The sequence below is a fragment of the Pantherophis guttatus genome, chromosome 3, assembly GCF_059756535.1.
Source record: "Pantherophis guttatus breed Tessera chromosome 3, ASM5975653v1, whole genome shotgun sequence".
Classification (NCBI taxonomy): Eukaryota; Metazoa; Chordata; class Lepidosauria; order Squamata; family Colubridae; genus Pantherophis; species Pantherophis guttatus.
In genome coordinates, this window is record NC_142065.1 from 39,760,349 (window position 1) to 39,788,282 (window position 27,934).

At 43.6% G+C, this 27,934-nt stretch overlaps 1 long non-coding RNA gene across 6 annotated transcripts in view; it reads left to right on the forward strand.

The window, feature by feature from the left end:
• Nucleotides 1–27,934, forward strand: part of LOC117663806 (uncharacterized) — a 113,498-nt gene that overhangs the window by 3,938 nt on the left and 81,626 nt on the right. For 2 of the 6 annotated variants that reach the window (XR_015733024.1, XR_015733020.1), the window contains exon 2: nt 8,484–8,524. The exons of the other annotated variants lie outside the window; for them this stretch is intronic. This is a non-coding gene — a long non-coding RNA (uncharacterized LOC117663806). The remainder of the gene's footprint in view (nt 1–8,483; nt 8,525–27,934) is intronic. 6 annotated transcript variants of the gene reach the window in all.

Sequence of the window (27,934 nt, forward strand, 5' to 3'; positions counted from 1 at the left end):
GGGAGGAGATGGGTGATAGGAACGATGAGAAGATTAATTGTAATGCAGACTTAGTAACTAGTTTGTTACTGTTACTAACAGTGTTGAGTGAATTATTTGTTTAGCAGAGTGATGGCATTCGGGAAAAAATTATTCTTGTGTCTAGTTGTTCTGGTGTGCAGTGCTCTATAACGTCGTTTTGAGGGTAGCAGCTGAAACTGCTTAAATCAGATTTGTAGAATGACACAGTGACCAGATTAAAATAGGCAGGGGCGGGATTCAAAAATTTTAGCAACCAGTTCTCTGCCCAATTCCTGGGTGGGCGTGACCTACTCTGCCTCCTGCACCATGGCGGGTGGTGGGCATTTTTAACCTCCCCAAGCTCCAGAGGCTTTCCTCACGCCTCCAGGAGGGTGAAAGCTGCCTCCCCTGGGCTCTGCACTTACCTGGCATCCAAAATGTGGAGACTCCTGGGAGGGGCGGAGTTGGGGGGGCAGCCACTCCTTGCAACTACCAGTTTGGCAGACCAGATATAAAATTAACATCCGATTCACCCGAACTGGCTGAATCCCACCCCTGAAAATAGGTCAGTGTATATTCTAATACCAAAGAAAGGAAACACAACAGAATATGCCAGCTATTTGTACCATATCTTTAATTTTGCATGCTAGCAAAATAATGCTTAGAACATCCATCAGAAATTAGAACTCTACATGAAAAGGCAGATGGCAGATGTTCAAACTTTTTTTGTGACAGTTGCTAAGCAGAAGCTGCATCATTAAGTGAACCAATTGTTCACTATCAGGCAGTTTTGCCAAAAAAACAGAAGTAAATGTTGGTTTTGGCAAAAACATTGTAAAACATGGTCATGTGACCGCAGGATGCTGGAATAAATGTAAGTGGGGAGGTCCATTGTAACTTCAAATAGTAGGTAAGCAACTGCTTGTAATTCATGGTCATTGCTTTTCTTGATTTATAGCTAAACAGATTACAATGAGAATTTTATATATTGCATGTGCAAGTTGCCTTTCATAAATCCTGCTTCATAAACATATTTGAAAAGAATATTAGCCATTCTGCTTGTTAATATGCTTTATCTTATTGTAATATTTTTGCTATTTTGATCAATGTTATTGACCTATATGAGTTTATAAGGCCAAAGGTTTTATCTGCAAAAGTCTATATGTTAGCACTTTTGTCCAAATATTTAACTTCCTAACGTTTCAAATTTTGTTGATTTTGTGAGTTGAAAAGTAAATGAAAGAAGGTAGAAGCATTCTTTAGCTGGGGTCTGGAAACTTTGTTTTTGACCTATAACTCCGATTTCAGCTTGGAACATTCATACTGCCTATTGCTTTAAACTATGTGGTCCATCCTGCCATTCAACTATTTGGGGTTTCTCCACATTTAAAAATTTAAAAAAATAGCAACCTGTTTTGTTTTGTTTTTAGCTTAATAAGTCTGCTTAGGTAATGCTTTTAATGGTTTCCTTATATATGTTGTGTTTGATTAAAAAATCATTTCACTTCTTTGTCTTTCCAGAACTATAAAAAAAATCCCTGCACAAATAAAACTTAACTTTGTTATAACAGGAGAGTAAAATTACACTGTTGTTTGCATATGTAAATGGGTGTGTCAGAATAGCTCAAATACTTGCATTCTTTTTCTGGGACCAAAAACAGGAAGAGCAGGTAGTGTTACAGATTCCGAAAGAGGTATCTTCTCTGCAATAATAAAACAATTATTTCAATCCGACTGATTGACTCTTGAAACATCATATCCCAATATTTTTATTATGTTGGATGTCATATAACAGCTTTGAACCTTGAGTCCTTTTTACTATCATAAAACGTCTAATTTCTTTTTGTGTTAAACATGGCAATAAAACTCTATCCTGATTAGCCAGTATATAGCTCTTTCTGATCTCAAAGGTGTCCTAAACTTTGTTACTTGCTCAGTGGCTCTTCCCCCCACCATCTTATATAAAACAGGTATATCAAGGAAGCCATGATGATGACTTTTGTTTTAATTGAGAATAAAATAATTTTATAAGAGCTGCCTGAAAAGAGGAACTAAATTATTTAAAATTTTCATGAGCACCTAGGGAAATATTAAGTGAGTGTTACACCATGTGGTAAAATTGCGTCAGATGCAGATACGGTATGTTTTTTCTTCGAATCTGCCTGGTTTATATTGAAGGCAGGTTTGACTTTTTGCATTCTGGCCCGTTTTTGTTTTTGTTTTTGTTTATGTTTATTTGATTCATATACCGCCCTATTCCCGAAGGACTCAGGGCGGTGAACAGCCACAGGATAAAAACACATAAATACAAAATTTAAAACTGAATAAAACCGAGTTAAACAATTTGCCCGAAGACAGATTTAAAATACCCCAATAAATTAAGAACGAATTAAAATTTGTGTTTTAAAAAGGGAAGAAATTAGGCCAGGCCAGCCTGATGGAATAAAAAGGTCTTGAGAGCGCGGAGAAAGGTGCGTAGATCCGGGATCCTCCGTATCTCCAGGGGGAGCTCATTCCAGATAGTAGGTGCCCCCACAGAGAAGGCTCTCCCCCTGGGGGCCGCCAGTTGACATTCTTTGGCTGACAGCACCCGGAGGAGCCTCTCTCTATGAGAGCGTACTGGCCGGTGGGAGGCTACTGGTGGCAGCAGGCGGTCCCGTAGATAACCAGGTCCTAAGCCATGGAGCGCTCTAAAGGTGGTAACCAAGACCTTGAAGCGCACACGGAAGACCACTGGGAGCCAGTGTAGCTCGCGCAGGAGAGGTGTTACATGGGAACATCATGTCGCTCCCATAACCACCCGCGCGGCCGCACTCTGCGCCAGCTGGAGTCTCCGGGTGCTCCTCAAGGGGAGCCTCATGTAGAGAGTGTTGCAGTAGTCCAGGCGGGAAGTGACGAGGGCATGAGTGACCATGTGTAAGGAGTCCCGATCCAGAAAGGGACGCAACTGGCGAATTAGGCGAACCTGATGAAAAATTCTCCCGGTCACGGCCGTCACATGCTCTTCTAAAGACAGCCGTGAATCCAGGAGGACGCCCAAGTTGCGAGTCCTCTCCGTGGGGGCCAGCGATTCGCCCCCAATAGTGATGGCACCAACTGACTATATCGGGATGTCGGAAACCACAGCCACTCGGTCTTGGATGGGTTGAGCCTGAGCCTGTTTCTCCCCATCTAGATCCGCACGGCCTCCAGGCACCAGGACATCACTTCAAGGGCATCTTTGGGGTGGTCCGGGGTGGACATGTACAGCTGAGTATCAACAGCGTACTGATGGTAATTCACCCCGAAACCACGGATGATCTCACCCAGCGGCTTTACATAAATGTTGAACAGAAGGGGTGAGAGGACCAACCCTTGTGGCACCCCACATATGAGGCGCCTCGGGGTCGACCTCTGCCCCCCTGCCAACACAGACTGCAACCGGTTGGAGAGAAAGGAGGAGAACCACTGCAATACAGTGCCCCCCACCCCTAACTCTTTCAACCGGTGCAGTATGAAACCATGGTCGATGGTATCAAAAGCCGCTGAGAGATCTAATAGGACCAGGACAGAGGAGCAACCTCTGTCCCGAGCCCTCCAGAGATCATCAACCAACGCGACCAATGCTGTTTCCGTGCTGTACCCAGACCTGAAGCCCAACTGGAATGGATCCAGGTACATCCAGGTGCTGGGGGATCTGTCGCGCAACCACATTCTCAACAACCTTCGCCACAAAGCGAAGGTTGGAGACCGGACGATAATTAGACAACACTGCCGGGTCCAGGGAAGTCTTCTTGAGGAGAGGCCTCACCACCGCCTCTTTCAAGGCAGTGGGGAAGTCACCCTCACTCAATGAAGCATGTATAATCCCCTGCAGCCAGCCTCGTGTCACCTCCCGAGAAGCCAGCACTAACCAGGAGGGACACAGGTCCAACAAACATGTGGTCATGTTCAGTCTACCCAGAATCCTGTCCACGTCATCAGGAGTCACAGGATCAAACTCATCCCAGATAACATTCTCAAGACCTGCCTCAGTCATCCCCCCTGAAACTACCCAGTCGGAGTCCAGACCTTCCCGAATCTGAGTGATTTTGTCATGCAGATACTGTACAAAGTCCTCGACTCTACCCTCCAAGGGGTCCTCCCGCACTCCCTGGTGGAGCAAGGAGCAGGTCACCCTAAACAGGGCGGCCGGGCAGTTCTCTGATGATGCAATAAGAGCAGCAAAATAATTACACTTTGCTGCTTTTATCGCCACTAGGTAATTCTTAATATGAGATCTTACCAGTGTTCGGTCGGATTCAGAAAGACTGGCCCTCCAACTGCTCTCCAGGCATCTTTTCCGGCGCTTCATCTCCCTCAGCTCCTCAGCAAACCAAGGGGCCAAGTGAGACCGGTCCGGGTCAGAGGCCGCAAAGGCACGACCCGATCCAAAGCTCCAGCGGCCGCCCTGTCCCAGGCGGCCATTAGGTCTCCAGTCGAGGCGTGAGCCAGAGCCTCAGGGAATGGCCCAAGCTCCCTCTGGAACCTGTCAGGCTCCATCAGGCGCCTGGTGCAGAACCATCTTACCAGCTCCGCCTCCCTGCAGCAAGGTGCAACGGTTCGAAGGTCAAGGCAAAGGAGAGAGTGATCCGACCATGACAAGGGCTCGATGACTATATCCCCTATCTCGAGATCACTCAACCACTGTCCAGAGACAAAAACCAAGTCAGCGTGTTTCTCCCCGTGTGGGTAGGGCCATGAATTAGTTGGGTCAGGTCCATAGCCATCATGGAAGCCATGAACTCCTGAGCCATCTCAGACATCTCACCCATGGATGCCAAGTTAAAATCCCCCATGACCATAAACCTAGGGGTGTCAACTGCCACCGCGGCTATAATGTTGAGTAGCTCGGGCAGGGCTGCTGCCACGTGGCAGGGAGCCAGGTACGTGATCAACAAACCCATCTGTACCCCATGACCCCACTTCACAAGGAGGAACTGAGGAGTCTGAGGAACAGTGGCCTCCCTTGGCCTAAGACCTTTAATGACAACCGCCACCCCCCCGCCCCTCCCTTGTGACCTCGGCTGATGGAATGCACGGAAACCTGTGGGCACATTTCATCGAGGGGAACCCCCCTTCCTGGCTCAACCAGGTCTACGTAATACCCGCCAGGTCCGCTCCCCCCTCCTGAACAAGATCACAGATGAGGGGGCTTTATTTACAACAGACCTGGTGTTGCACAACATCAGCCGAAGGCCCGGGCCCTGAGGATCTGTGCAACCTGGGGAACGAGTAGAACATTGGGGGCCGGAGAGCACCACCGCTCGAAGACAGTGAGTGTGCGCTCCCGCACGTTATGGACCCCTGCTCCTGCCATGCCTGCCCCTCCCACCCACGGTACTGATGACAAAAACATCATCTGGATAAGCTCTAGCCCCCTCCTCGACCCCGGAACCCCCACCCCCATGCTGCGCCTCGCAACCAGACCTGGCCCTCTCCTAGGTGGGTTATCCCCCACACCCACAGCCCTAATTCTAATCTGGCCCTCCCCCTCCCTGGAGTCCCTTAAAAGTTTAGCTAAAAATTTATGTAAAAAACCCCTCAACCCCCTCTTCGCTGCATGCCACCTCTCTGGGCTCCAAAGCCCGTCATCAAGGTAGGCCCTCGATAACATGGAGGGCCAGACTTGCGAGAGGGGGGAGTCTTGCAGCGCAAGAAGTTCGGTGGCGAGTGCATCCAAAAGACCGGAAAAGGTGGAAATGTCATCTGGCCAGGGTTCCATAGAGTAGTCTAAGACATCCTGGAAACGGAGAGGCAGCAAACTCAAGACGTGGGTAAAACTGGACTCCACTGTCCTCTCACGACTGGGAGAAGTCTCGTGCCATTTCGACAAAACTCAGAGGATGCCCCTCCAGGCCATCCTCTCACGATGGCTAGCCAAGATGGAGTTGGCTATGGAGAGATTCGATAGTCTGTCCTCTCTGGTAGGGAAACGGCAGTCGAAAACCGGACTCCCTCAGAGCCCACATTATATCTGTCCATTCTCCACACAATCAAGGGCACAGGTGGAATAGAGCCAGTCCAGAAGGCAGAATAGCAAACCCGGGGTGGATGATACACGGAAGGAGACGGAAGGAGATGGCTTGCAAGGCAGAAGGCAGCTGGGGTGGTGACTATGATAAGGCCTACACAAACCAACAAAGGGGGGGAGGGGGGAATGGCCCGAGGCAGCCCTAAGGCCAACCCTCGGCCGTCCTCCAACCTCTCCCACTCCCCGGGTCTTCCAGCATTTGGTCATTTCATATCCCCAGTCTGCAGCCCCAGTCTCAAACGGGGCTTCCGGATTCCTGCAGGAAAATGGGCCAGCAGAAAATGAGCCACCCCCTAACAGGTCCAGGCTATTCCAGAATAGAAGCCAGCAGCCTCTCACCATGCCGTCATCCTCAGTAGCAGCCGGCTGCTGCCCCCTCGCCTCCACCATCATCCAGTGGCAACCGACACCCCCACGGCCATTGCCGATGCCGACGCCGCTTCCACCAGGGCTCCCGCCATACTCCAGAGTCCCCAGGAGCCTTAAAAAGCCCCAGAGAAGCCAGGGATCCAGGGGAGACGCTGTATCACCGCCACCGCTGCCGTCACCGCAGAGTTGCCGCTGCCGGCCCATGCCGGAGGAGAGAAAAGTGCCGCCAGTCAAGCCGCTACCGCCGTCGCCCTGCAGCACCTTCAAACGGCCGTTTCTTCCTCGCCCCGATGTCCCAGAGGGCGAAAAACCCCTCAATAGGCCGGGAAGAAGACCCCTTTGTTAGGACTTGGGGCCAGGGTGGACATATTGGTCCCAGGAACCTCCGAAAATCGCCAGGATCACACCATCCTCTGGGAGCGTCTCAGGCAAGATCTGCCATCTTGGGCATGCGCAGGAGCATTTAGAGTAGATTTAGAGTAGATTTGGCTGTCTGCCAACAAATGTGAATAATTGTCACAAACTTACATGCTGCCTTCACACTTTAATGATAAAAGTGAGAAAACAACATGTTCTTATAGTAAACATTGCAAAACATTAGGGATGCACTATCAAGTCATTTTAATCTGCAAAAGTTATGTTTTATTTTGAAATGGTAATATAAATGCAGATCAACAGATACTGCTTGTTCATAGCAATTTCTCTGATAAGTCATCTACTGTATATAGTACTAACATTTTTGGGCCTGCTGTTTGGAACCTTCACTTGGGTGAAACTCATAAGACAACAATTATTGAACCAAGGTATATCAAAGAGACGAAATTACAGAATGCTGTGGTCCATTACTCCTATGGGAATAAAATTTGGAGAAATTGTGGCCATTCCTGTGCCACTGCAGTGCTGTTATTTCAGGGCTGCTGTGGTCAGCCATGGTCATGTGATTCTCTTTGTGGCAGCCCCTTAGATTTTGGAACATTGCTTTCAAGCCACCCCAGTCCTTCTTTTCATTAAACTATAAACACCATTTCCTGCAACCGTTCTTGGTATGTTTTAGTCTCCAGTATCATTATCATCTGTGTTGTTCTTCTCTGCACTCTAGTTTCAACATGTTTTTATATCATGGTGACCAAAATTAAATGCAATATTCCAAGTGTGATATTCATTATAAAGGGGTACTAACACTTCACATGATCTTGATCCTATCCCTATGTTAATGCAGCCTAGGACTGTTTTGGCTTTTTTGGCAGCTGCAGCACCCTACTGCTCATAATTAAATAATCGTCTATTAGGACTCTTGCAATTACTTCTATTGAGCCAGGTACCACCTATTCTATACCTTTGCGTTTGGTTTTTCTTGTATAAATGTTAAATCTTACTTTTCTCACCATTAAATTCCATTTTGTTAGATAGTATTCAAGTCTGTCGAGATCCTTTTGTATCTTGAGCCTATCTTCTGGGGTGTTGGCTGTTCCTCCTGGTGTCATCTGTAAATTTAATGAGTTTCCCTTCTATCCCTTCATCTAAAATATTAATGAAGATGAAGAGTACTGGGCCTAAGACAGAGCACTGGGCTACTTCATTGCATACTTTTTGACATGTAAATGCAGTTCCACTAAAGACTACACATTGAGTGTGATTGGTCAGCCAGTTATGAATCCATCTGGTGGTGATAATCTCTAGCCCACATTTTTCTATTTTATTACATAGTAGGTTGTGGCCTAGTTTATCAAATGCTTTACTGAAGTCCAAGTAAATTATAGCCACAGCATTTCTCTGGTACACTAATCTTGTCATATTGTCAAAGAATGCAATAAGATTTGTCTGGCATGATCTGTTTTTGACAAACCCATATTGGCCTCTGATTATGACTTTGTTTGGCTCTAGGTTGCTTTCCAGAATCTTCCCAGGGTTAATCAAGGAGGCAAGGAACATTAGGCACCATCGATTACTTTCTTCTTGGAAAGTTGGCTAGAAGTCAAATAAATGTTTAAACAATTGAGTTTAAGAAAGACTATAGTAGATACAATGGTTAATCTTTCCTTCCTTCCTTCCATGTTTTCAGAATAAAGATTGCTGAAGATTATTTTCTTATGACAACTTCAGGTGAGTAAAATACCTAAAAGGACTTCATGTATATGTAGATAGTTGAAGTACATACAGTAGATACTTAGAATACCTCAGAAAATATTAGAAGCATAAAGATTTAAAGCATACCATGTTTTATTACAGTACTATATAAATTTATACGTTTCCTTTATTTTGAAAAACAATAATTTTAAGATAAATCCATAGACTACAATCTATAGAGATTTGTTCCAGATTCATTCTATTTGTGGAACATTAGAAAAGAATTATCTTTCACTTCTCTTAATTTTCTTGCACTAGTTGCAGAATGACACTTTTTAGTGAATTGTTGAAATATGCCTCATCTGATAAGCTTCTAACAAAATTTGTGAAGACTTTTGACAAGCGTGTGAAAAAGTCCTTAATATAGAATTTATGCTTCAAGATTCTTAGAAATAATTCTCTGACTCTTGATGTTCAATGGTTTTCAAAAATCATACTGCTCATAGGTATCTATATAGATAGTTGTTACCATATCAGCTCAAATACTACTGTAATGACAAACATCTTTGCAACACACTTCACTATTCTGTAGTTTATATCTGCAATTGCAAGATAATTCCATCTCCATGGCATATGTTTTATTGGATCTCCTTTGTTTACTCATTTTTCTTCAAAAGCATGTAAAGGATTTGTGCTCATCTAGAGAAAATCCCCAGGAAAGTCCATGTCTCAGATACCTAGTTGAAGAACTACAGTGTGAATAAATACATATTACAGATTTCAAAGCTAAAATGCCTGGAAACCGATGTATTTTGTAGAACATGCGGTACTGCATTCACAATGATTATGAATGCATTCCAAATGGAAATATTCTTAAGTGCTTTTATTTCTATTGTACCTAGAAGGGAAAGAGGCAGGTTTTAATCAGCATATTTGTTTAGTAGGCAGGAAAACAGAATTTATCTGTTTATCATTACACTTTGTCTTCCTTCTATCCTGAAGGAAGACAAAGTTTAATAATAGAAAATGCATCATCATAAGATGAAGCATGTAATGTCCCTACTAAAGTGAGCTCTTTGTAAGAGAAGATATGGGAAAACTATTTAAAACTATATATTACAAATCATCACACAGACAGACATTGTTTTAGCTTTCTTAGGAACAGATTATATATAATGTGTGTGCGTGTGTGTGTGTGTAAGAAATTTCTTAAGTGTGCCAACCTTTTATTTGAAATGCTCAAGGATGAAAAGGCATCCACTGTTTTAGTTAAGTGAGATCCTGGGCTTTCCCCATTTCTGTTTCTTAAAAATACCCTTGTCTTTTATCTCAAACAGCTAAAGATTATTATTCTTATGTTATATTATGAGGTTAACTTAATCCCTCTTAACATTCCCTAGAACCTTCAAAATCTGGCTATGATTTTCAGGCCAGAAATTGATTAAAGTGCAACAATAAATATTTGTTCTGTAAGACAAACAGCACTTCCACCAGGCACAGGCACAGATTCATGAATCTCTAAATTAGCATTGACTTTTATTGATGATCAGTATCAGCATGGGGTGATTACATTCCATTGACTAGAGCAGGGATGTCAAACTTGCGGCCCCTCGCTGGATGTGTCACACACAGGTCACGCCCATCCCAGCTTTGCAAATGGGAAAACCGTGAAACATCACGTGACAGGAACGTGATGTCTCGAGTTTGACCTGTGGACGAGAGCAATCACATGGAAATGCAAATAGTATTCAACCTTAGCATCAACTCACACTGACACAAACTGGAAAAGAAATGCCATTAGTGTATCTTGTAGGACTAATACTACCATGTGGATGCAAATTAATGCAAAGAAGAACGTAAGTTCTACCATGTAAAATTTAAGTCCTGCCATATAAAAATTCAGACTTGAGAATTTATTTTCCTAATGCATTCACCGGTTAGGTTTATGCATTGCACTTTGACAAAACAATAGTTTGTTAATTTAAGTATGTTGTATAAACCCAGGCACTGTGATTTACAACTCAAATTTATGGTTTATATATACTTTTAGTACAATAAATTGTGATTTTATTTAATGGTGTGATTCTTTAAGGGCCTTAAATAAGTAACAGTCAATTAATTTCAACTTGTAACAATTGTCTATATATTCTCTATTCAAAATATTTCTCAAAAAAGTACACTCAGAAAAAAATTAATGCTTTTTCCATGTAATGTAAAAGGAATATTATTCTCCTTCCCATGTTCATTCTTTAGCATTCAGAAACATCATACTGAAGAAGGTAATAGTGATGTTTATTTCTGTAATAATAGGTCTTATACTACACCTAGATATAAACACATTTCAGATGAATGCAAATAATACTAATTGAACCAAAAAATGAGAATCTTTTGGATTTGTTTAAACAAGTTGTTCAAATTTATGTGGTCACTCAGAGTTAACACTGACCTGGAGGCAGAAATCAAACAAGTTGTTTTACAACAATCTTAGCAATCAACAGAAACGATATCAGCATGATTTTCTTTTTCCTATCATAAAGTAATTGGCAAATCATTTGTATTTTCTCTATCTTTTTTCCATTGAAACTTTCGAAGGGACAAGATTAATGCCATAATCCACAATTTTGGTCTACAGAGAATTCTTGTTATATAGCTATCCTATACCTTATTTGTTATATAGCTATCCTATACCTTATTTGGGAGAAAGTAAATCTGCTCTTTGGGAATAAGTCAGTTTATTGGAAACAGTATTTCTAAAGCTTGAAAAAGCTAGTGACTTCTCTTTAACTGTTTTAAATATATTATGCACTTGCTGTTGAAATGAAACTTTAATTTCTCAATAAATAGAATCTGAATGGTATCAGAAGGTAATTTAAATATAATTTAATTTTTTTAATTAAATTTAAATTTTTTAGATTTTAGTCTTTATTTTTACTGTGGCTTGTGTTTTATTGTTGTGAGCCGCCCTGAGTCCATTGTGAGATAGGGCGGCATATAAGCCGAATAAAATAAATAAATAATAAATTTCTGTGATTCATAGTTACCTTACAGTGAGACTGACATATCTACAATCTAGATATCTGTGATCAAAATAAACAACTTGACAGATGAATGAAGCAAAAACAGAACTAGAGGGTCTCAATTTAATATAAATGGGCATCTTAAAAGACAGTGTAGACAAGTGGGCAGGCATCTGTTGATTCTGGTCTCAGGTTCTCTGTTAATTAAAGAAAAGAATGTAATGGGATATGAAATTCTGCCCTACGATCTCTGCAAATTTTAACAAAAGTGTAGCCCTCCTGTATCCTTCTAAAAATAGTAGTTGAGCGGGTCATCATAACTTTCCCTATAACTCTAGTCCTGATGCCAAGGGCATTATAAGGTTCTATTTAAATTCCACAAACACACCCCAGCACAAAAAATACTGAAAATCCCAGTCATTATTTGCTTCCCATCTTATCTGCTTCTAACAGGCAATAACAAAGCCCTCAGGATTTCTGCAAGAACGAATAAAATCCTCATGTCTTTTGGACATTCGCCATACGCAGTCTCAGGACATTAGAAATAAGCCAACAAGCTCCTGGCTTAAAGCCTGTACTACAGTCTAAAAACTGAATGAGTCGAAGTGCATCTTTCCTCTGACATACACATTCATATGAATAGCTTTTTATAGACCAAATCTGCTAGATAGGATTATCAAAAGAAAGGACACTCATATATTATGCATCCTTATTTAACTGCCCATGCTGGCAGGGAAATCTGGGAATTTGAGACCCAACAGATTTGGAAACATAATTCACTGGGAACTTCTTATGAAGTGATTGGGGTAGTTTGACTTGAAATACTAATGCAAATTATAGCCAAAGAAGTATCATTTCCAAATCCTTGATAGTATATGAAGTTCAGCAGTTTTCATTATGTTGCAGAATTATTAAACACTCAAGTTTCTAATTTGCTGGATTTTCTTAAAGTCTAAGTAGAAATTGAATAAGGGCAACAATATCAACCTAAACTATTTGTTTACATCATGGAATATATTTATGCATATATACATAATTTGGTGAAATTTTTGTTTCTTATTATAGTTTTGTCTTTGAGATCTTATCACTTCAAGAATTACATAGTGAATTTACCAAGTGTCATTTTTCACTGTAGTACTTGGGAAAGAAAAGCTGCTATTGGTGTAACTTCCTCTACTATTTAAACATCCTTGGGACTTCCCACATAGGCTCTGGGCTTGACTTCCCCCCTGTCCACAAAATACTCATTTTAAAATTCAAGCAGATTTATGGCGATATATCCAGCCAAAGATGCCTGATTTTACCTTAAGTCTTAAAAGACCAATTTTCCTGTGCGCTGCTCCCACTATCCATTAATGGGTTAACTTCTTCAGCCTTTGGCAATAACTGAGTGAAAGCTCAATTTCCCTTTCCTGTTGCCCTGCCACGCCCCTCAATCCCATGATCCCCAGTCTTCACTCAGTTATTGGCAAAGACTGAAGTGTTTTTTTGAGCTCAAGGCTTCCAAGCCTCTTTTGTTCCCTTTCCTAGGCTTTTATTTTATTTTTGAGTAGTTTGTTTTTTCCTTCGGTTCCCTGCCTTTAAGCCAAGCGGAGAGTAGGCAGGGGAAGATCGGCACAGCAGCTGGGCGGCGGTGATCGCTTCGGCCGCCCACGCACCTCCAGGCGGAGGCTTCTCATTCGCGCCGGCTGCAGCTCTCACGGAGAGAGAGAGAGTGGCTCTATCTCAACGAGAGGAAGCAGAACGAGCCTCGGCAGCCACCTCAGCTAGCGGCAAACGGAGCAGCCGCCATCGGAACGGAGCGGTGAGGCAAGCTACCCCTCCCTCGCCCTCCCTGCTTCCAGGAGCCCATCGGAGCGGCTTCGGGCTGAGCGCGGCAGGCGGTAGGACCTTCGGGCCGCCGCTGTGAGTCCGCAGCCTCCCCAGCCCAGAGCAACGTACGTGAGCGGAGGAGAGCGGCGCGGCGAGGCAAGCAGCCCCCCCCTCCTCCTTCGTTGCTAGAGCCCTTGGGGCCGTATCGGGCTGAGCGCGGCAGGCAGTAGGACCTTCGGGCCGCCGCTGTGAGACCTCAGCCTCCCCAGCCCTTGGATTGCAAGCCACGTGCTCCAGCCATACCGGTGGATCCCCGGGCCGCCATCTTGGCTGCATCCATATAAGGCTAGCTCCGCCCCCATTGGCAGTTAGAGGCCCACACCCTCTGCGGGGCCTTTTTTCAGCGGTGCCTTGCTGCAGGCCTCTTCTACTCCTGGCACAGGGGCCTGCATTTTAAAACAAAGGCAAGCAATCCTGCGAAGAGAGTCAGATGGCAACCACGGCCTTGTCAGACTCTCCCTTCTCCTCGGACCCAGAACTTGAAGCAAGCCCTCCTCGCAAGGGGTCCAAAGCTCCCAAGAAACACTCTAAGAAGCGGTCCCATCACAAAGACCGGGGGGAAAAGGCACCCCCAATCCATGACAAGGATGCTGCAAGGCGCCATAAGACCTTAGAGCGCCTCTGCGCTAAAGCACAGAAAGAGAGGGAGGCTACTCCTCGCCAGGGGCCCGAGTCTGATAGTCCCTCGCCCAAGGCACGCGCGGAGGCGGGACCTGGCATCACGAGCCTGGCGGAACTGGCCCTAACACCGGCAACCCCGAACGCAGCTGGCCTCAACCAGGAGTTTTCTTGGCCCAGAGGAGCATCCCGCTCACTACCAGATATGCCGTTATCGGACCCACCTCACTGGCGCCACCGCGGGGCGGAGGCAACATTCACACCATCGGCAGCTGGCCTACGTGCCCCAGAAGGGCCCTTACCAGCCAGCCAGCCAGACTTTCAGACCATGCTCTCGGCAATGTCCTCCTTCCTGGCTGCAAGCTGGCAGCAGGCCGCAGGGGGCCCCCCTCGCCAATTACCAGCACAGGGGGCCCCCCAACATCATCAGGCCCAACAGCAACAGGCGCACACGCAGTCATCCTCGTCAGAGGATTCGGACCAAGCTGAAGACGGCCCAGAGACCTTTGAGTTATCAGAGGACGAGGGCCTGATGCCAGACTCACCGGCCTTCACAGGGCTGTTTCGCCCAGCTTTATTCAAATCTCTCCTTCACAAGGCACGCCTCACAACCAATTTGGGCGTGCCTGGGGAGATCCCTGCGCCTAGTACCTCAGCTGCGGGACCCCACGACGCACTCTTCAAGTCCTCCAAGCAGGAAAAGGACTGTATTCCCTGCCCCCAGCTCTTTTCGGACGTGATCCAGAACCCCTGGGGGCAGCCAGCCTCGCTAACAACCCCGAGCAGCCTGGACAAGAAGCTCTACTGCTCGGCCCAGGAGCTGGAGGACCTTTTAACTCTGCCATCAGTGGACCAGCCAGTAGCCCCCCTGTCATCCTCTTCGATGGTGTCCATGGATGCTGTAGACGGCCTCAAAGCTGAGGACAAGAGGACGGAGTGGGCCCTCCGCAAATCTCATCAGGCAGCGGCTTGGGCAATCAGGACGGCAACGGCGACCTCTTTTTTCAACAGAGCCACCCTCATCTGGCTACGCCAATTACAGGAAAAACTGCCCCCTGAAGACACTAGGCTGCACCAGGACTTGAACAAGATCGTAGCCGCCACCGAATATGCCGCAGATGCATCCCTGAACTCTGCCAAATTCGCTTCTAGATCCCTGGCATCAAACGTTACAGCAAGAAGGCTGTTCTGGCTTCGCCCCTGGAAGGCAGACCTTAAAGCCAAATGGAAGCTGGCCGCAGCCCCTTACAGGGCTCCAGACTTGTTTGGGGCAGCCTTGGAACCAGTCTTGATCGAAGATAAAGACAAGAGGAAGGTGCTCCCATCAGCGTACCGGCGGCAGGACCGCAGATACACACCTTACTCTTACCAGCAGCCCTTTCGGTCTAGCGCGGGGCCAAGAGGGCCCCCACCACAGTGCTCCCACTTCCAGAGCGCCAGCAGACACCAAGACAGATCTCAGTTCCGAGACCGCGGCCGACCCCAGCAAGCTAAACGACCCTTTCGCGGGGCCGGCTTCAAGACTGCCAGGAGGGGGAAGTGACGCCCGGGCGGCGGGGCCCATCGGCGGGAGACTCCAGCTCTTCCACCAGCAGTGGGCCCGAGCAACGGAGGACTCGTGGATTCAGCGCACAATCTCATCAGGGCTCTCCATCGAATTCTCCGGCCCTACACCCAGTCGCTTTGTATGTTGCCTGGTCCCACAGTCCAAGGAACTCAGAGACCTTCTGGCACAGGAGATCGCACACCTGCTGGAGATAAGAGCTATAGAACCGGTGCCTCACAATCAGCAGGGCTCCGGCTTCTACTCAACCCTCTTCCTGGTGCCCAAAAGCTCAGGAGGCTGGAGAGCCATTCTGAATCTCAAATGACTAAACCGGTCGGTAAAGTATCGCAGATTCAAAATGCACTCCCTCAAGTCGATACTAGCGGGCATAAGGAGAGGGGATCTTCTCCAGTCAGTCGACCTGCGGGAGGCCTATCTTCATGTGCCAATCCATCCCAGTCACAGGCGCTTCCTGAGATTCGAGTTCGCAGGACAGCACTTCCAGTACCGCGCAATGCCATTTGGACTCTCGTCGGCGCCCCGCACCTTCACCAAGCTAGTAGCAGTGGTGGCGGCCACACTTCACTCCATCCCGGTGCGCATCCTTTGTTACCTCGACGACATTCTGATCCTCTCGTCGTCACACGACCAGGCGACCAAGGATATGGAAAGAGTCCTGCGGGCATTCCAAGACCACGGCTTTTCCATCAACTTCGAGAAAAGCCAGCTACAACCATCATCTCGTCTTCTGCACCTGGGGGCGGAGATCGACTCGGTCAAAGGCCAAGTTTTCCTCTCTCAGGAGAGGATCCTGAGCATTCAAGACCTAATCCAGCAGATCTCGGAAAGGGGGAGAGTCCCCCTGGTTCAGCTAGCATCTCTGCTCGGGAAGATGGTATCCTGCTTCGGTATCGTTCCGTGGGCACGCAGACACTCGCGGGCCCTCCAATGGTTCCTGCTGCCCTTCCAGAGAGCAGGCAAGACCAACCTGAAGCGCAGGGTAACCATACCATCTCAGGTCCGTCTCTCCTTGGGGTGGTGGAAGTTCCCTGCGCTCCTCAAGGGCTGCGAATTCCTGGACCCGGACAGACTCACACTAACCACAGATGCAAGTCTGCGGGGTTGGGGAGCCCATCTGCACCATCTGGTAGCCCAGGGCCAGTGGTCCAGGAGCGAACAACTCAGCAGCATCAACCTCCTGGAACTCCGAGCAATCAGGCTGGCGTTACGTCAATTCCAGACGGCACTTCAAGGCCAGCACGTTCTGATCCGCACAGACAACATTTCGGCAAAAGCACACGTCAACAGGGAGGGGGGCACGAGGTCCCGTGCGCTGATGTTCGAGTCCGAGGCCCTATTCGCCTGGGCGGAGTTTCACCTGCTGTCGATCAAGGCGGAGCACATTTCGGGAGCATCCAACGTCAGGGCGGACTGGCTCAGCCGCGAACTGATAGACCCAGCAGAATGGCAACTACACCCACGCCTATTTCAGGAGCTCAGCGCCCGCTTCGGGATGCCGGAGGTGGACCTCTTCACGACCACGGACAACGCCCAGCTGACCCGCTTCATATCCCGCTACCCATCAGCACAGGCGGAGGACCACGATGCCCTACGATGCAGGTGGCCCAAGGGCCTACTCTATGCCTTTCCACCGATTCCCCTACTTCCTCGCCTCATCCGAAAACTACTGGCCGAGAGAGCCGACCTACTGCTAGTGGCCCCCAACTGGCCTCGACGACTGTGGTACGCCGACCTCGTGGCGTTATCCGTGGGGCAACCCTGGCAGATCCCCCCCCCACCAGGTGGAACTCTGCCAGGGGGCGGTCAGTCATCCAGAGCCTCAGTGGCTACAATTGACCGTCTGGCATTTGAGAGGGTCATCCTAAAGAGAGATAGACTATCGGATGGGGTAGTAAATACTATCCAAGCTGCCAGGCGGCCCTCTACGACTCGCATTTATGAGGCTTCGTGGCGGGCGTTCTGCCGCTGGTGCTCCCAGCACCATGAGGACCCAACATCGGCAACGGTCCAGAATATCCTTGAATTCCTGCAGTCAGGTCTGGAAAAAGGGCTGGCGCCAGCGACCCTAAGACGCCAGACAGCGGCTCTGTCCACAGTCATCGTATGCCCACCCTACCAAGCGCTGTCCCATCACCCGCGCATCAGGGGTTTTCTCCACGGCGCCAAGAACTTGTGCCCCCCCACAGTGCACCGGTACCCATCCTGGGACCTTCCGCTGGTTCTCCGAGCCTTAATGAGCCCCCCGTTTGAGCCCTTGCGATCAGTGGCCCTCAAACACCTATCGTTCAAAGTGACATTCCTGCTAGCCATCACCTCAGCCAGAAGAGTCTCGGAGTTAGCAGCACTCTCAATCCGGAAGGATCTCTGCCTCTTCAGGGACTCCTCGGTGGTCTTGCGGCTGGATCCGGCCTTCATCCCCAAGGTGAACTCCTGGTTCCACCGCGCCCAGGAACTCATCCTACCGGACTTCTGCCCCTGCCCGCGCAACAGCAGGGAGAAACAATGGCATTCCCTCGATGTCCGCCGCGCCCTTCGCATCTACATTGACAGGACGGCGGCCTTCCGTCGCACGGAGGCGCTTTTAGTGTCATTCAACCCGGCCTCCATCGGACTGAAGATCTCAGCATCTACGGTGAGCAGATGGATTAAGGCCTGCATCGCTTTAGCGTATGAGCAGAACACTAAACCTCCTCCGGGAAGGATTCTCCCACACTCCACCCGCAGCGCAGCTACAACGGCGGCCTGGGCAACGCAGGCGTCAGTGGCAGATATTTGCAGAGCAGCAACCTGGTCATCAGTGACGCCCTTCATCCGTCACTATAGGATAGACGCTTACAGCTCTGCAGAAGCGTCCTTCGGTCGCAGGGTGCTGCAGACGGTGGTGACAGAGTAGGACTCTGGAGGCACTCAGCTTCCCGCCCATGGGGTTTAATCTTGGGTATATCCCATTAATGGATAGTGGGAGCAGCGCACAGGAAAATGGATGTTGTCTTACCTGAACGTCCCTTTTCTGGGCACTGCGTACACTATCCATACCCTCCCCTTTCTCCTAGTTGGCTCTTGCCAGTAGAGTTGTTGTTGTTTACAGTTGGTTCATTAAAGTTATGTTGCTTATCTGACACGGTGTGGTCTCCCATAATTTCGTTCAGACTGGGGATCATGGGATTGAGGGGCGTGGCAGGGCAACAGGAAAGGGAAATTGAGCTTTCACTCAGTTATTGCCAAAGGCTGAAGAAGTTAACCCATTAATGGATAGTGTACCAAGCGCCCAGAAAAGGGACGTTCAGGTAAGACAACGTCCAGTCTCATTATTTCAGAAATATTGCCTGTTAAATCTTATCTCTATAGGAATAGAGATAAGGAATTTTCATTACATCTGAATGCAATAATCTAATGTAGGAAGATGGAGGGCCTGGTTGTGGCCCAAAGAAACCAGATCAGCCATCCAAGAAAGGCAAATGGGACGGGGCTCAGAACAGGAGTGAAATCCAGCAGGTCCTGACAGGTTCTGGAGAATCAGTAGCGGAAATTTTGAGCAGTCCGGAGAACCGGTAGCGGAAATTTTGAGTAGTTCGGAGAACCGGCAAATACCACCTCTTGCTAGCCCCAGAGCGGGGTGGGAATGGAGATTTTGCAGTATCCTTTCCCTGCCATGCCACACCATGCCCACCAAGCCACGCCCACAGAACCAATAGTAAAAAAATTTGGATTTCACCACTGGCTCAGAAGCATAGATGGCAGTTGCTGTTCCTTCTCCCAGTATCTGTTAGATCGACCTTAGTAATTTTAAGATGTGTGGACTCCAACTCCTACAATTGCCCAGCCAGGATGCTTAAGTGGCCAAGGTTGAGAAACACTGCCATTGTTGGTTGCCTTACTCTACCTAAAGTTAGGGCTGCCTCTTTTTCGAGAAAAAGTGCAGGGTTCCACTTGACATATTGAAGGACACAGGTAATATTTCTTTTCAGATGTTTCACCTTCTATGAATGTATGAGTGGTAGGGAAGCACCATTCTAGCAACAGTCTTCTTCCTGAAACTAGAGAACCCTTCAGTTAAAATTGTATGCATTAGAGTATCAGCTCTAGAAAACTCTATCTCCTATATACTCACAGAAGCTCTAATGACAGAAAAAAGTTGTGGACAAAGATCAAACAAGCAATTAGCTCAATTTTAATTCATTTGTGCTTTGCTGACAAAAAGAAAGTATAATAGTGCATAGGAAAAAGAAGACGTATAAGTACATGCATATAAGTGAAATTTGTCAGAAAATGGTATGATCTCAACCCCTTTTTGTATTTGTAAACTTAACTGCATTGTTTTAGCCTCATTTGAAGTCTCATTCAGATTTCTTTTTGTAATTCAATACTATCCTGCCTTTTCATACTTTATGCCTTATGCTATATAGTTTTCAGGGTCCTCCTAATAAGTTTCTTTTTCATAATGAGAAGAAGGATACCAAATACTAGACTGCTGAGAAAGAAGCATAGTATATTTTCTTTGTTGCAGTTTCTTGCTAACAGCATTTAGAAAATTGCCATGGTGTGTAGAACAGGGGTAATTATTAGAGGTGGGGCAATCTTTTGGTGAAAAATCATATCATTGAAAGTGGGAGTTTTAGGATATCAGAATGAATTCCTATTTAGCAGAGAAACTCCAGATGGCTGTCTAATCACTGTTTGAAAATCTTCAGAAAGACAGAATCACCAGCCATCTATGAAATTCATTTTCTGGGTCTAGGGAAAATACAACTTTTTTAAAATTTAGAACTATCTGGGGCAGCAGAAAAAATATTTGAACTTATTGTATGCAGAACTTATTTTAAAATCTTCATTAAGGCAAGAACCTTTTCCAATGGCTGCATGATGTATCTATGGGGGGGGTTTTTCTTCTTTTGTAAATAACAGAATTTTACTATTGCCTTCTTTCAGGGTTATTTTTTTTAGCTTCCTATAAGATTTCCTGCTTATCTTGCATCTAAATAGTAATCCTTCTATTTTGGGAGAGGCAGGTAAGTTCTCTTCCCTGCTATGTCTAAAACAGCCAGGAGTTGAACTTGATCCAAGAGAAACTTTACACATGATAATTTGGGTTGTTGTACACTGAACCTATTGCTATTTATCTGTAGCCCTTTGGAAATGTGATATCCATCATTGGATACCAAAGCAACATATGTCAATGTTACATGAAACTATTAATCATAGCAACCTTAATGGGTGTTTGAAAATTTGGACATAAAAAAAGTGCATGGAAGCTATGCTATGAAAGTGTATCACTTCTATGCTACATTTATCTTTTCTTTTGGGATGTTTTTGTTTTTGTTTTTTTGTTTGCTCTTTAACTCCTCTTTATTATCATTATTAAAATACCAATTTCATGTGTGTCACTTCTTGGGTATTCTGCGAGAATTTTTTTTTTTTTTGGCTCTTTACAAAATATTACCTCTCTGCTAGACTGATATTGTTCCTTAACTTACCCAAGACAAGTATAAATGGGTGGGTTACATAAGCAACTATTACAGGTGAAAACATCCCAGGAAGTAATCTGTTTTTTCATGGGCCCTGACACACTGTATTCAGAGGATCATAATGATTAAATATGCATGAATGTCTTATCTTGCCAGCTTATGAATATTTACAGCCTAGGTTATAAGGCGATTCCACAACCACCTTTACAGAAGCATTTTCCTTTTTTTAAAAATTCTTAAAGCTTTTCTGAGCTCTAATGTGAATATATGCTTTTCAACAATTTCATGTCAGAATTCATGTTTCAACATGTCAACACTTCTCTTCAATGTACAGAAGCAATAACTTAGATCTTTTTCTGCTATTAAGTTACCATTTTTCACTATATCAGTGCAATGCATTTCATTTTTCTCTCTACAATACATAATATATTTATTTTATCTAGCTGTAAGTTGAAGACTTTTAAAAGACCATTTAAACACATTTTTTTTCATTAAGTAAGGTAAGTAATACTTTGCTGACATAATGATCCAGGTGGATAATGTTCATTATCAGGTTATTTTGGGAGCACACTGGAGGCAGGGTCTTTATATTTCACTTTATTTTTAAGTAGCATTTCTCTTTGCCTTTGCTAGCACATAGTTTTTTCTATCTGGAATTATTGCCTGGGTTCCTAATACAGTACCGTGCAGATACTAACTTGCACATGTCATGGGCATACGTTTGAGTCTATTAGATTCTATTGTCAATCAGATTTTATAGCTATAATTTAGATTATTCTTTTAAGTTAAATAGGGAATAAGTATGATCTAAAATAAAATGCCAGTTTTCCATTGCAATAAGTCTTCTAAATTGTACATTATTTCTAGAGGCTTTCTCAGGAATAAAAAAAAATAGAAGAGTTTATTTTTTTAAAAAAACAGAGCTAAGCTCAGATGATACAATTGGGTAGTTGAAAGTGTGGTAGGGAATAATTTGAACAGTTTATCTCATGATAGATGCTTATTTTATGGTTATCTACATCCAACACAGTGTTATTTTGTGAGAGCATCTATAATTTGTTCTCAAAATTTAACATAATCCACCTCTTCCCCCCCTCCCCAATTTGGGAGAACTTGATTTAAAAACCACAACTGGATAATTCTGACAAACATAAGCTGCAAACAGATACATTATGAGTTAGGTAGATAGGTAAATACACTTTCTTTCTGTAGTGAAAAAAATTGTTGGTAAGCTTTTATTCTATATAAAATTCTGAATTGTAGCACGAAGAGTCAACAGTTGGGGTTTCCCTCTTCAAAATGGTAACAAGAAACAACTGTCAGTTTTGGAAGCCATATTAGTACCAGAAGCTTCCATGCTGCCAATTCCTTGCACTTGGGAAAGTAGGAGGGGGGATTTAGGAGAGTGATTTGTAGTTAGACACAATAGCATTCTTCCCTTCGGTCATGGCCATGGTGCATCTAGAGGAGGAGTGGTTGCAGGAATGGTTCAAGTTGAGACGGATGATGATTGGGCCATGTGACAGATTGATGGGTGCAGGGGCTGGATTTGGGTTTTTGATTTACTGAGAGAAAATCCGGAACTCTCAGATTCGGGTTTTCCCAGATGTGCCAGTATACCTACTCAAATAAAGGGAACTTTGAGAAATGCTTGCCTTGGAGTTTTTAATTGGAATGGGGCTTTCTGGAATGCTGACAGCAACATTGATGTCTGATAACTTTAATTGCAGTCTTGAAGGTTTGGTGATGACATTAAAGTAAGATAACTAAGATCTTGCCACTAATAATTGATGCCAAAATACTAAAAATCACAGCCCTTGATAAGTTTTCTTTGCATAGATAATATGCTAAATGTATATTTTTCATCCCCTGATAATTATTTCTTAAAATCCTCTTTGCCAGCCTTTCTCTAATGTTGACCTATTCCCTGTCAGTATCTACCTGAAGCTGTTTTGCATTTTAAATGTTTCAACCATGTCACAGGTTTTACATCTTTAATGGAATTTAAGATGTCTTTAGCAGACTTGTCAGGTTTTGTTGTAATATTCAGAGGGATTAGGGACAAAATATCTGATATATTTTTTTAATAAATATGCTCTTTTTCCCAAGAGCTCTAACTCCAATGGTCTGTTCCATTTCCATAATGTCCCTTTTGTTCCTCAGATTCACAGTGATTGTCAAATATAAGTTGTGCTGCAGGTACCACAAAAATGCAAGTAATATTTGACATATTATTACATTGCAATTTGCAGGGTAATTTCAGACAGAATTTTGTTTTTCACAAAAGTACTATGCAGGTCTGCTTGATACAAATTATAGCCAGTATATCAGAAAGCATATCACAGGCTCAGTACTGGGGTTCTAGCCAAGACAGTGAAACAAACTGAATATTAACTGAGAAGTTAGTCTTCAGATGATACATAGATATAATAACTATGGATAATGTGGATAAGTGGAACCTGGAAGTATGACATGTGTGTGCACACACACACACTCATGCGTACACACACATGCGCACACATCAGATGTGTCTTCTGCAATCCAGTGATATTTCTGAGAATTCCTTGATTATAAACTTGAAATATGCCTTGTTCCATCTTCTTCACAAAGAAAAGAGTCTTTTCAGATAAATTTCAGAATATCCTGTAATATTTATTTTTTAAAGTTGGGATAGCAATTTTAAAAACTACAGTAGTTTTAGCCTACAATTCTAAATATCAATGGCCATTGACCATGTTGTCTGGGACTAATGAGAAATGTACTCCAGAACATCTGGAAAGACAAGTCTGCTGAATTGGTAGTAATAGGCATGCTATTATCCCAAAGATATCAAGACCAGTTTATACAATTTACTTAGTGTTACAATAGTTTACTATCCTCTTAATGGTGAATAGAGTCCTCTCTTCATGGAACCAGTTAGATATAATGTACACTATCATTACAAATAAAACTTCAGTTTTATGCTAAAGTCACAAAATATATCACCTAAATAAACAGCAAAACAAATATTAATAATCTTCAAATGATCTATTTTCTAATCAATCAATAAAAGCAGATATAATAATCTAGGTCCAATTTAAAACAAAAACAAAAAGAAGTGGGACTGACGAAAAAGACAGAAATTTTCAATGGCAATTGCATGGTACAGTTACTGTAAATCCTACACATTGTTATTGCCATCATTTAATCATCATTACATTCTTCAATTTATATTCCACTCTTCTGCTCAGAAGAGTATTCAAAGCAGCTACTATAAATTGTGGTAATTTAAAACAAATTAATGTTAAAATTAATTAACAATTATACATTTGTTGAAAGAGTTGTATCTTTTTCACTGTGTAATTCATAAAGAAATGTGTGCCATACCCTGGGAGCAATCCAGGAGAAATCTATTTTATGTGTTCCAGACAGAGAGAGACCTCTGACAGCAGGAATATCTTCAGATGGGCCTCTTCTCTAGATCTGAAATACTGAGACGTTTCTTAGTGAAAGAGGCATTTTTCCTTAGAAAGTCAGGCCTAAAGTGATGGAGCCATTTAAAGATCAACACTTTAAATTGTTCCACTTTAAACTAGTATCAAGTGCAAAGCCTTCAGAACAAACTTCATAAAATCACTGTACCTTGTACTAATTACTAAAGTAACTTCCACATTTTACATCAATTGCAGCTTCTAGGTATTTTCTTAGGGTAGTTTCATACAGAGCATACAGCAGCAGTCAAGACAAGACATAATGAAGTTGGTGATCATAGAAATCCAGCCAATTCAGAAAGGGCAGCAGCTGATGATCTAGGTGTAATTAAGAAAAAAAAATCCTTGCTGTATTCCCTAGGTATGAAACCAGTAACAGTGGAGAATCAAAGAACCTTCCCAGACTATGGACATACTTTTTCAGGGGCAGAGCAGCCCTGTCTAATCCAGAAAGAAGCCCGGAATCTAATTTCCTATACTAATACAGTAGTTCTCCATATTGTCTGAAATTAATTTCAGCTTGTTTTCTTTCATCCAGTCCATTAAGCTTGGCAACATGCAGCCCTGATAAGACCTTTTAGCCCTGATAAGATCATACTTGGAATATTGTATCCAATTTTGGACACCCTGATACAAAAAAGATGTTGAGACACTAAAAAGAGTGCAGAGAAGAGCAACAAAGATGAGTAGGAACTGAAGGATAAAACAAATGAAAGATGGTTGCAGGAATTGGGTATGTCTAGTTTAATGAAAAGAATGACTAGGGGTGACATGATAGCAGTGTTCCAATATCTAAGGGGCTGCCACAAAGAAGAGGGGGTCAACCTCCAAAGCACCTGAAGACAGGACAATGAATGGAAACTAATCAAGAGAGATCCAATCTAGAACTAAGGAGAAATTTCCTGACAGTTAGAACAATTAATCAGCGAAATGACTTACCTCCAGAAGTTGTAGGTGCTCCAACACTAGAGGGTTTTAAGAAGAGATTGGACAACCATTTGTTTCCTGCTTGAGCAGTGGGTTGGACTAAAAGACTTCCTTCCACCTCTCTTATTCTGTTAAGGGTATGAGTTTCTTCCCTGAAATCAGTTGGTAAGGAATTAGTAAAGGTAGATATAATTAGGATCATCCTATTCCAAAACTCATGTTGACTTCCAAAGTTATCCATTAGTTTCTTGTAGATATTGAATAATATAAGAGGTAAGATGGATCCTTTGAGAACAAATGAAGTTCAGACTCAAAAAACAATCCCATTCATCTTTCACTATATTTGATCGAAAGGGAGGCCAATCCATGTTCTTTATCTTTTGGTTGTTTCTACGGTAATTCATTAGATTTCCATTATTATAAAATATATTTGGTTTATATTTATGCTGATACAATGGTACAGTGGTACAAATTTTAATATTTGCTCAGCTTTTGAAAAGAAAAATTCCAACTGGTAGAAGAATAGCTCCAGAGGGGGGAAAAAGGTATGTTTCTAATTTGACAATTGATATTTTTTTTATTGCCACAAATAGATAGCTTGCAAGAAAAGCAAACAAAAATAAGAGCATGGAATAAAGATAATATAAAGATGGAGGAACAACATCAATTAACGATTCCATTTTATTAAGAGAAAGAGTTTTATATGTTAATTCAAATAGTTGTATATAGACATAACTGAATGATGTTATCCATTCAGTTGTGTCTGGCTCTTGGTGATTCTATGGGCCAGGTTTCTTAGATCTTCTGATCTTGCACTACTTCTTTGAGTTCTTCCATGCACAGGCAGGTATCAGCTTTGATGATGTGCAGCCACCATGTTCTTTGGTGGCCTGGTTTCCTTTTACTGCTAATTCTTCCAAACATAATTGCTTTCTCCAGTGAATTCCTCCACACAATAAGGCCAAAGTAAGTGAGACACAGTTTTGTAATTTTGCCATGTCTGGTGTTATGCCTTCCACTACTTGTTGTTAATGACTTTTGCTGTCCAAAGAATACACAGGAACCTTTTCCAGCAACAGAGCTCAAATGCGTTGATTTTCTGTCTTGCATTTTTAAGGTCCAATTTTGTATTCTTGTATTTAAGAACATTCAACATTTTGAAATGGCAGGATTCTTTATTAGATTGGTTATTAGAATTTTCCCCTCAGTTATTGTGTTTGAAAGTATTTTCAAAGCTGCAGCCAGTGCTTGAACTCAAGAGCTGCTTGTTACAGCAAAACAAATTCGCTTGAAGGCAGTGTTTGTAAAACATTCCACCTCCAGAGTAGCTGTTCTACTGATTTCTCTGTCAAGGAATGAATACATGTTTGTCACAGTGCCCCTGATGTTGAAATGGAAAATTAGGGAGTGCAGGGATGAAGAGTTTTGTTTATTAGATCTTTGGGCAATTTGAAGTAGATTAGCAATAACAAAGGACCAGAAATTGATTTTTTTTAATGTGAAAGGACCAATTGAGTTTTGGCATACATCAGAAATTCCCAGGCTCTGGATTCTTTAATTCATTGCCTATCTCCAGGCATTAAAAAGGCATTCCTCTGCACTTCCCTATTATTTCCACATATAGAAGGGAGTCTATATAGTGATGAATCTCATCAGCCCATAGAGACTCTACATGTAATTTGGAACATTTTTATCCAAGATAAAAATGTATATATAAACTGGATCATCATGTTTTTTCAGATTGTCCAGACAGAGATGAGATATGCTTTTTGGAGTTGAGCAGAACTAAAAACCATGGATGAGAAGACCAGAAAAAATAATGACAATGAATCATGTCCTCCATCTATGCAGCAATATTGACAAATTCTACTTACCAAGGAAAATATATGGGTGTAGAATGTTGCAACTTCATCAAACGGTTGAAGAAGAAAAGGCAATGGAAGAATATCGGAAGGACAGTAAAGAAAATGTATTGAAGCTAGTATGTTGTGAAGACTTATTGGAAAGACCAAATTGGCCTTTAAAAAAGGCCAAATGAAGAATAGAAAGGCGACATGACAAGGCAAAATATTACATGTTCAGTATACAACAAACATAGCAGGCAAAACAGATAACAAGATCTGGCAATAGCTAAGAACAAGAAAATTGAAGAAAGAGACCAAGAATTGAGCCAGAATTGAGATTACAGCAACAGAAAGCAAATGCTGCCTCTGCAAAGAAGCTGAAAAACAGTGGACCATCTAGATAGCTTTTGCAAGACAATCGCACAGACTGACTATAAGCAACAGCATGACAAAATAGCAACAAAGATCTGTTGGAAGATCTGCAAGAAAGACCATTTGTCTGCAAGTAAGATCTAATGGGACCACAAAATGTACCAAGTAGTACAAAATGAAGAAACTAAACTGCTGTAGGACTTCAGTATTCAAAAACACAAGAGCTGCCACATAACACTCTAAACTTAACAATTGTCAATGAGAAACACAAAAAAGTTTGGAGAGTGGAATCAG